The following is an 11,782-nucleotide window of genomic DNA, read 5'->3' on the forward strand; positions in this document are numbered from 1 at the left end:
TCTCTTCTCTCTTTCCTCTCTCTAGGGCAAATTCGTATGGGGAGAGGGGTGCCCCAAATGAGGCCTTTATATAGTCTCAGGTTTGGTGTAAATGACCCTAAGGGATGGGTTTTCACTATATTAGACCTATGAGAGGGTCTTTCTAAGCTATAGGGCCCACTATGGGGTGTACAAGTCAATATACACCGTAAGATAGCTAGCCCTAATGATGATCTACGTATGGATATGATCGGCCCGCCATTTGAATGCGCCGATCGACAGATATGATACGAAGTCTGTTCAACGGTCACCGATAGTCAATCAGGGCCACGGCTATACGGATATAAGCAGGGAAATATCCTTACTCCACGTGTAAAGTTTGGTCGCAAACTGACGGTCCGAAATCCTCAACTTGCATAAGAGTGGACGACTCAATTCACTTAAGTTCCAACTCCTTCCTTTAGGGTATTTGCACTTCTCATGCACTCGTCCTACGGCTCAAGTTGACCTGTTCTGGACCGTACCCAGGTCCGATTCCTGCGATGGACGTCAAGCCCAATGGGATGAACATTATTCTATAGTTTTGGATCTAGTGGTCCACCAACGAGCGGTGTAGATATCGTTTGGAGAATTGGGGCAGTCCTGGTGGCCCTCTGGCCATAAAACTTATAGGATAGGTGCTCCATGTCCCGATGAAGGGCCATGCAAAATTTGGGGATGATCAGATATGGGGTTTGGTCGCATGGGTCTGATTTGCGATCAACGGTCACCGTGCCACGATCGGGACCCAGATTTTGTGGACGGGTGTAGAAAAATACATTAGACCCTCATCGTAAATTATGAAGAAATCTGATGGCTGAAATGTCTTACATTTCAGTTTTATTTACACGTGCCAGATTCCAATTTTGGCATTGGTGGGGCGCATCTGGCAAGTGCCAGATTACACTTCTGGGTGTCCACTGGGTCCGTGGTCCGCGATGGTCCCCAAGCCCAGTGAGATCTATGCTCCTCTCAATTTTTATAATTTTCTGACCTTCTCATGTCGCGGTATAGCCCGCACGGGCTGCTACCAAGTGTAAATGGCCATTTGGCTTGACGGCCCGCACTTGGCCCAATCACAACCCGACTGGTCTACTCTAATGAGCTAATCCTAACTTAATTTAATTATGGCACCAAACCATGAGTAGTTTAAACGAACGGTCCCGCGGTAAATCCTACGAGGACGCTTCAGTACACTGTTCTGGTTGGACGGGACGTTACATGGTTAACCGGACTTATGCGGTTCTTCACTGGTACACCCTGTGTAAACTGACATTTAGTGCTAATGGTCATTAAGTAATATTTAGGTTAATTAAATAAAAATAAAAAAATAAAAATTGATGGATTTTTGGAAATCCAAAACAGTGAAAATCAAGGATGTTACACGTTCCCACTGCTTCACGTGCCGAATTATCCCCCCTGTATCGCTACACCATCAAATTCGAAACCATTTTTGGGTAAAAAATCCTAACTCTAATCTGTTTTAGGTATCCAAATAAGTAGATCGGTGAAATAGCTAACATATTTCATGATTTAGGTAGCCGTTGTGCCGTAAACAAATGCGTAGTGTTTGAACTGAGTTCGATACGACCGACAGAAGGTGCGGACTATAAACTTTTAAGTTATGGTTTTCAAGGCTTTCAATGTCAGTTAATGATTTATAACTGACTTGATTGTTATCAAATATGCTTAGATGCGATGTTTTCCACGTATTACATATATATATGAACCATGTTGAAATTAATGCATTCCATGTATTTGTTGAAATGTTTGTATGAATATAGAATTATGATTTGTACTTGCCATGATTGTTGGTTGGGAATACATGATTGTTGTACGTATCGCAACTCCCTTGCGAAAGGATTTGTTATAATATACGTTATAACTAATTTATTACATGTATGTTGTTATGTGTAGTCTAAGTGTTTGATAAAATGCCTGAATGAGAAAATGCTTGTTGAAATGAATTTAATGAGGGTGTTGAGATAGGATTCTCAATTACCTTATCTATAGCTAAAGTTTCCTTTATGTAACCTCTCTTACTATTATGTGATTTATGGATGAAATGTGTATGTATGATAACATGTGCACTATGTGTTTGTTGAAAGGCTCAAATGAGGTTTATGTTTAAATTGGTTGTCACATGCTGCTTGAACTATCACATATGAATGCCTATTATGTTTGAGTACGATTGGGACTGATACATAGTCTAAGCAATCGGTAACGGTTTATAATAAGTGGCCGAATTGGTTTCGCCATGATAGATACGTCTGATGAATCCCAGTCGTACAGTGATTATCGATAGTAGTTAGGCCATGATGAGTGCGTATGCACTCCATGTCGATTAATTCAATGTGCGCTCGTACCAGTCGAACTTGTCAAGTAACCCGATTGGCCTAATATATGTTCACCATGAATGGATGCTACTGCTTGAATCTAAGGTACCACTTACCATTGAAAAACCCGTTTAACCTTGGTACCACGATCTGCTAAGACTCATGAGCCGGGCATAGTAGTATGGGATACCGTGGTTGAGCTGTCAGCATACGCTAGGGTGACGAGCGTCCCCATAGTGTCCAGTGAGCAAACCAAATTCGTAAGCCGAATACGGTAGTATGAGATACTGTATTCGAGCTATCGGCCCACGCTAAGGTGACGAGTCTTTCCCGTAGTGACCTCGAGTATAAAATAGGCCTACGATCGGGTGACGAACCCCTCGTAGTGACCTCAAGTATGAATTAAGCCTACGCTGAGGTGACGAGCATCCCTTAGCAACCTATAGTGTAAACTCGTGAACTTACCTATCGTATGTGATTAACTAGGATTGACGACTTTAGATATATCATTGTTTGGGTAAATGATATAAAGGGAGGTACCTTAGCTTCCCAAATCTGCTGTATGAATGGTCTGATTAAGAACTTGGCTAACACAATAATGCACCGCATTGTATGTGCCTTTGGCGTGGGTGTTGACCACAGTGGGAGTTTAGCATGCGTGACCGTGAGATGATGTCGCAGAGGGAGTGCAGGCGAGGGTATGCATCATTAATACATATCATCCTTGCATTAATCAGAGTACTTAGAAATGCTTGTTGTACTGCTTTATCATTACTGCTGAAATGAATTAATAACATGTTAACCTTTGCCTTATAGCTCCACTGAGTTGATCACTCACTCCCACTCTGAGACGGTGTTTTAAAACACCAACCAAACTCTGTTGTAGTTTCAGATGATGGCGAGGCTTACGAGTTGGAGTCGGCATTCTGCAACGACGACGAGGAGTTCTCCTATCTACAACTCTCTGGTGGGTCTATGTAGACCTGAAGTTGCATCACCGGGGGTACACAGATATGGATTAGATGACATTACACTTTATCATTTTGTATATTTTGGAACTATACATGTACTTGTTCAACCTAGTGACATGATCATACTTTGGGGTTTATTTCCACTTACACACTTTATATAACTATCACAGTCTTCCGCTTGCTCAATTTAATCGCCTCTAGAGTATGATATGTTGATTTGGTATAATCTCACTCATGTTTAATGCACAAATAAGGACAACATTTAATCATCGTTATCTATGTTACATAAGTGATGCGTTGGAACTCGGGAGTTGAGCATCTGCTCGACCCTTGATTTTCAGGGCTTTACAGTGTATCTGATTGTAACGCCTCTTCAAAACACTTTGGTTCAGCATTATCTGTCAACAGTAGATCATGTGAGGAGGGTGAGTATCGGACAGTGGGTCTCCTCTCCCGAGTAGACCTCCTCACAACCGGTGTCTGTGGCTCTACCTCATAATGCTCTTGTGCGTGATCATCCTATGGCGCTTTAACACCCATGTCTAGTAACTCTTCACATTCTACGAATTCTTTCTCCTTAGCCTTATTTTCCTGTACACTGTCGTTATGCATCACTTTTTCGTTGAAGACTACATCCTTGCTTCTAATGATTTTCTTGTTTACAGCATCCCAAAACCTATAGTCAAAATCATGCTGCCCGTAGCCTATAAATGTGCACCTCCTGGACTTCGCATCCAGCTTGTTTTTGTGCTCTACATCAACGTGAATATATGAAGTGTAACCGAACACTCTGAGATGTGTAAGGTTCACTTCTTTCTCAGTCCATGTTTCTTCTGGTAGACCACCATCCAATGGTGCTGAGGGACTTCTATTGATGAGATATGCGGCAGTATTCACAGCATCTGTCTAAAATGTCTTAGGCAACCCTGCATGTAACTTCATGCTTCTGGCGTGCTCAAGGATGGTCCTGTTAATGTGCTCAGCCACACCGTTCTGCTGTGGTGTCCCTGGAATCATTTTCTAATGTTTAATTCCATTTGCTGCACAATACTTCTCAAAATTCTTATCACAGTACTCTCCCCCATTATTAGATCTGAGACATTTTACTGTTTTATCTGTCTCGTTTTCTACCATAACTTTCCACTTCTTAAATACATCAAATGCATCAGATTTGTGCTTTAAGAAATAAACCCACGATTTTCTACTAGCATCATCAATAAAAGAAACAAAATAACGTGAGCCATCAAAAGATGATACTTGTGCCAGTCCCTACACATCAATGTGTACAAGCTCCAACAAATGCGTCTTTGGAGTGCGTCCTGTCTTCTTGAAACTTACCTCTTCTACTTGTCATACACGCAGTCCTCGCAGAATTCCAAGTCAATAGACTCAGCCCTGGTAGCTTACCTTTCTCACTCATATGTCCCAACCGCTGATGCCACAACTGTCCATTTACTCCAGTTGATGCGACTACGAGGGAACTATACGATCCTGAAGTCACGTATAAAGTACCTTCCTTCCTGCCTCAAGATATCACCAAGGCACCTTTTGTGATCTTTCAGGAATCACTGATGAATGTTGTCACATAATCGGTATCGGCCAACTGCCCCACTGAGATCAAGTTACATCTTAAACTCGGTATATGTCTGACATCCTTCAATTTCAAAACCCTTCCATCTTTCTGATTTATATGAACGTCTCCCTTACCAACAATACTGCATGACTCATTATCACCTAGGTAGACTCTCCCGAAGTCACCTGACACAATCACGTAGAACTTCCTTACACGAAGTGACATGAAACGAATCACCCGAGTTATGACCCAAGACTCATTCCTTGCATCAAGAGACAAGATCAACGCCTCTGTATTACTCTCCTCGGATAGATTCACTGAATCATTCCCGCCTTGAGAGCTTCCTTCTTGTTTCTTGAGCTCCCTGCAATCACGTTTCATGTGCCCCTTCTTCCCACAATGCCAACACCTGTCTTTGTCTTTCGATCCCTCGGACTTTTTCCTCAACTTAGAACGTCCGTGTTTATTGCCTCCTTTGTTCAACAGTCTTCCTCTTCCTTCAACGTTTAGAACATTCCTTGAATCCCCTGAAACTCTTGATGCATTTCTTTTAAATTCTTCACTGAGAATTAGACCGACCACATCATCAAATTTCAGCTTTGTCGACCCTGAAGAATTGCTTACAGCAATCACCAAACCATCACAACTGTCTAGCAAACTGGACAAGATCAATAATGCCCTGACCCCATCCTCAAAAATGATGCCAACGAATTCCAACTGGCTCGTGACTGTATTGAACTCGTTTAGATGTTCAAGCATGCTCCCATCATTTGACATCTTCATGTTGAATAGCTGTTTCATAAGATGAATCTTGTTGGACGCTGAGGGTTTTTCATACATCGTAGCTAAGGCCTTCATTAATTCTTTTGTGGTTTTCATCTTTAATATATTGAAGGCGACGCTCTTAGACAAAGAGAGTCGGATCGTTCCTAAAGCCTTCCGATCCAATAAAAATCATTCATCATCTAATATCTTTTTTGGTTTTTTTCTCTTTTTCCTCCTAGACGAATATAGAGGTCCTTCTGATATAGATAATCTCCCACCTACATCTTCCAGAAGGCAAAGTTTGAACTATCAAACTTCTCAATTCTAGTCTTCCCTTCTTTCGTCATCACTCCCAATAGAACTAAATCAGTAGCTTTGATACCAGTTGTTGTGCAGCATGCTAACAACACAGTGAATCGAGATCCAATCTCCGGTCTCACCTACAAACAATAAACAAGAAGAAATATAAACTAGAAGAATAATCAAAGCATTTCAAACAAGTCACAAGACAAGATATACATGGAAAAACCCCAAACAAGGATAAAAACCAACGAATGTAAACTTTCACTATGAAGAAAAACGAAGATTATAAGGCAATATACTAACCTCTCTCTTGGAAGTACAGAGAAACCCTTTGCCCATACCTTGAAATAACTCTCATAATACCTAGAAAAGCCCTAGGAACCCCTATTTATAGTTTAGGCAATTCCCCTTTCGCACATTTGCGAAAATCGACTCCAAAATCCGCAATCCGCATCAAATCTGAAAACGAATCTGCATAACCTCGACTGGTCGAGCAGGGTACTCGACTGGTCGAGCGGACCCTCGACTGGTTGAGCATGGGCCTCGACCGGTCAAGTATCACGGAACCTAAAAAATCGATGCTCGCTGGACTTTGAGTCGAGCCAGTCCTCGACTATTCGAGTAGGCTAATCGACCGGTCGAGTAACCCTATTCAGATGTGGCTCCACATCTCAACAGTACGATCCCCCCATCCTTACAAAACCAATTAAATTATGTAAAAGTGAACTCCTCACCATATCGGTCATGAGTACTTTCAATTTCTAGTCTAACCGTTTTTTTACCATGACCTTCCACTTCTTGAAAGTAGTGAAAATATGATATTTACGCTTTAAAAAGTAAACCCACGCCTTTTTAGAGTAATCATCAATGAACATGAAAAAAATGATAACCTCCCTTTAGAAACAATAGGTGATAACCCCCACACATCATAATGCACGGTCAAGCAATTATTTGCTATTATGTTTTCCGATTTTAGAAGATAATTTTGAATGTTTACTGTATATACACTGCTCATATACGTTCACAATGAAATTATTAAAATACTAAAATTAAATTACGATCAAGTAGTACCTTCATGCCACATTTGCTTATGTGGCCCAGACGTGCATGATAAAAACGTGCTGATGTGGAGTTTGCTACAGTCCATGTGGTTCTAGTCGATATAGTACTACAATCAATCTGTGGAGGTTTTGTTGAGAGTGAAATATTGTATTTTTTTTCCTTGTTATGCATTGGTTTCATGAACATGAATAGGCTTGACTGATTTAATTACACATGTTTTCTCCTACGAGGTGATTTTGAGCTAAGGAGTAAAGGATGGTTAAAGCATTGATTTAATGCTCAGAGAATTACTAAGTGAATGATTGGATCTATGGAGATCAAAATTGAAGAATTCAAAAGTGTAAAATCCAAAGAAAGTAAGTGAATAAAGAAGAAAATCGAGAAATCAAAGTGTATAAATCGACCATTTGATGACATCGATGACACTTTTGATGGCATCGAAGCCACTTTGATACCATAAAAAAATTTCAGAAAACCCGATTTTGTTAGTAGACATATTTGTGCATTATTCAATTCCACCGAAGCCACGTTCGATGACATTGAAGCTAAGTTTAACCCCATCGAAGGAGGTTCGATGACATCAAGATAATACGAAAATTCGAATGTTCGTTGCTGGATAATTTCTTGATTTCACCTAAACTCTTCGATGGGAGCTCGATGCCATCGAAACTGCAATAGCTATGTAAAATCGAGTTGGTTTTGAAGTCGGTGCGAATCAAGCCTATATAAAGGGGATGTTTTAGAAATTTCTAAACTTAAATTAAGGTAGAATGAGTAGAGTATGGAGTTGTGGAGCTTCAAGTTGTCATCCCTCCTCTTCAATCCTTCGGTTCTAGTTGGTTTTTATATATTTTTCTTCTATTTAGGTTTTAGTTAAATCATGTATACGGTTGGCTAGGGATAGAGCTAGTAGTTGAATTTAATATTTAGTTTACTAGATTCAATAACATTATTTTGAATGATGATATTAGATTGATTCGATTAAAATTTATTTTAAGTCTTTGAGTTGTTCATGATTGAATTTGTTGTGTACTCTAGATACAATGAATGCTCTGATTTAACAATTATTTAACCTGAATTATAAAATGATTCAATATATATAATTGATTGATCTAATGTTGCCTATGGATGCTTTAGATACTTTTGATTCCATGTGATTGAGATCCGAATACTTCATGAGATAATCAATCGACTAAAATCATATTCTTACTAATGTTGTGAATGGTTTAACCAAGTCATCTTCCGATTTGATAGGACAAGACTTCAATTCCAATTGAGTTATCCATTGAATCAGTAAACTGAATGTTGAGATTGCTATGAGTGGATTCTTAGATTCTTAGTATTTGTTTATTTATTTTTACTCTTAACTCATTTGCAACATTAAAAATACAGACAAACTGTTAAACTTAGATTAGTTCTAGATCGCGTTCTTAATTTCCCGTAGATTCGACCTCTGTCTCACCGAATTATTACTAATTCGCAACCCCGCACTTGGGGTTCGTGAACAAGTTTCCGCTTCTGGGTGCCTTTATTACAATGAGTGCCCCTTTAGAAACTTTCAAAACACCATCGTGGCAAGAGATCTTGCATCCAAAAGCATCAAGTGCTCTAAGAGATATCAGATTATTCTTTAGATATGGAACGTGTCTCACACCTGTCCATGTATGCTCCATTCCATCAAACATTCGTATATGAATCGAACCAATCCCAATCATCTCACATGTATGATCACTGCCCATAAGTACCAGGCCACCATCATGGTAGTTGTATATGGTGAACCAACTTCGGTTAGGACACACATGATACGATGCCCTTGTATCCAAAATCTACTCACTTTACAAGTGTCCAACCTTGGACATGGATAATACATCGCAACCACTGGTCTCCTTGCTAGATTCTGCTGAATTAGCCTCTTTGGGAGAAGTATTTGATTTCTCATCTTTATTATTTTTTGAATCTATGCAATTATTCTTCACGTGACTCGTTATACCACAATTCTAACACTTTAATTTTTATTTGTCTTTCGACAATGACCTTAATCACGATTCCCCTTTTTCTCACTCAGACGCTCTTCTCCTAACAACCAATGCAATTTTGGATGTACCTTCCCCACTGTTCTTCCTTCTCACTTGCTTCAACTGAAGCGATGAGATAACAATGTTTGGGTCAAAGGTATCTCTATCATGGCACAGAGTATCCACTATATTTTTGCAGAAATCCAAAGGGACGTAAACAATATCATGGCCTTATATTCTTAGTCAATCTTCACCTCCGCATTCATCAATTTACAATTTAGTTTGTTGAAGACACCGATGTATTAATTGAGATTTGATCATTTTGCCGTCTTAAGAGTATGTAGCCGTCTCTTCAGATATAGGTAATTAGAGAGAGATTTCATTATATAAATGCTCTCCAACCTCGCCTATAAGTCTATAACAATCATCTCATTGATTATATTGTATATAACATCATCGGACAAATATAATTAAATTGTGCTCATCGCCATTTGATATAAGTCTTCCTGATCATCATCCTTCATAGTTTCAAGATGTTTGACTTTACTAAGGAGTGCCTGCTATAGTCACTGCTAAATTGGGAGAACTTTCATCTTCAGCATCTATAACTCAAAGTTATAATTTATTGTAAATTTCTTTGTATCGTATTTAACATTCGATCCCTTAAAAGCCACATCTCAAATTCAATTTAAAACCCCAACGTAATAGGCTACGCTTCGATACCATTTATTGCGTGCAGCCGTCACACGTTAGGCGCAAAAGCAACCTTAGAACGATTCAAAGACACGATGGATAAACAAAAATTACGAGCAATCACAAATAACACAACGATTTACATGAAAAAATCCTTGCAGGAAAAAACCATGTCACCAAGTAACAAAACAATCCGCTGTAATCAAAGAATTACAAGAGATGGGCGACCTGTAGTCTTGTAACCCTTGTCTTTTAAGACAAAATTCCCATTAGATATCCTAAAAAACTCTTTAGGACTCCCACGTTCGTTCATTAATCTTATTGCACCCGTTTATGTAAGGTTTCGCACACAATTAGAAACAAAACTGCATGCTTACACAGATGTAGCGCGCATTGTTGATATAAACTTTGACATTGATCGAGGATCCTCTGATCGATCTATCCCATAATGTTTGATCAATCAAATATGCTCAAAATTTGTCTAGAGAGTTAACTGAAAATTTTAGAATTTTTTTGATTAATCAAGGCTATTGTCCATCATCTAACTCCCCTATTTCATCACAAATTGAAGTCACTGATTTCACCACGTCCTACAAATCAATGACTTCATCCGAGCCAATAACTGCTCATAAATAACCCAAAAGCAATGTGATGCAACGAGTAAACTGAATAAGAAACACGTTGGGTCCAAATATGAAAACTTTGTTGATTAGGGCCCGTTTTGGTGAGTACTAAAACTGATGCCGTCCCCACGTTTGGATTCAGTATTGCTGTGTTATCCACTGCCATGATGAATCACACAAACGAGCCTTTCAACTGACAGAAAACGATGATTGATTTTGACCTTTAATTAATGGTTAGAATTTAATCATATTGGATTATTAGATACGGTTGAAAATAAATGGTCAGATCTGGCCCATAGAAATGACAGTTCTAATCTAGATCTGTCAAACTGATTGACTGGATCCAAAGGTCAAAATGATTTCCATATGCGTGGGTTTCACTGGCCCAACCTCTGAGCTAGATCCGACTCCCAAATTGATCCACAATCAACGGTTGAGCTTAAACTTCATGTGAATGGTTAGATTTGTCGGTAACTGAATCTGAATCTGCTGAATTTGGCCTTGAATGGTCGTCAAAATCGAACAAGTCTCAAATCAAGGTCTAATCTAACCAGAAATGATCCAGTGCTCTCAGAGCACTTATAATTGCATTTGAACTCTTAGACAGTCCAATCCATTGATATAGACCGTTGGTAAGGTCCAACATTCATTTCGTGGACTGCTGTGAAAACATCACAATGATTTGACAAATATTGATAAGTTGATCAATGGCTTTTAATGTGGACAGTCAATATCATTTATGTAAAATAACTCCAATTAGCAATTTGATAAATAATCATTTTCGGTTGGGTATTCATAACCAAGCCATGAAAAGGATGGATATAAGAAAAAAGGCCAAATCAAGAATAACTTGGATCATCTGATCAATGTAATTTTAAGAGCATTATATGTATTCTAAACGTCGGATAATTTATATTGCTGGATTGGACTGTCCAAGTGAACTGCTAGGAGCACTATAGCTTTTGGTGCTCCGAGAGAATTGGAGATTTTATCACATCTAACAACCCAAGTTGACCCAAACAAACGGCACAAAATTAGCCAAAACAAACAACTGAAGCGGATGCAGTTCCAAAACCAATCCAGATTTGTAACTAGATTGGTCCACAGTAAAGTCCAAAACTGGCCCAGATTCAGCTCCAAATTGGTCTAGTGATGGTACGGATCTAACAACAACAGATGGCTCGATAGGATGGATAGACACATGAACCAACGACCCAACTACCAAATTGAGTCTAGACGGGATTGTAAGCAGATGAATCTTGGTTTATGTTTCAATGATCGAGGCCATTCAAGCGATGGGACTTGTTATGGATGGGGGATAAAAGGAAACAAAAATAAATAAATAAATCAAATTTATGCTCATTTAACTTGCATTTGAAATGCATTGGAATTTAAATTACAATTACATTGGAATCAAGGTGAT

The sequence above is a fragment of the Magnolia sinica genome, chromosome 14 (genome assembly GCF_029962835.1).
Source record: "Magnolia sinica isolate HGM2019 chromosome 14, MsV1, whole genome shotgun sequence".
In the NCBI taxonomy this organism is placed as follows: Eukaryota; Viridiplantae; Streptophyta; class Magnoliopsida; order Magnoliales; family Magnoliaceae; genus Magnolia; species Magnolia sinica.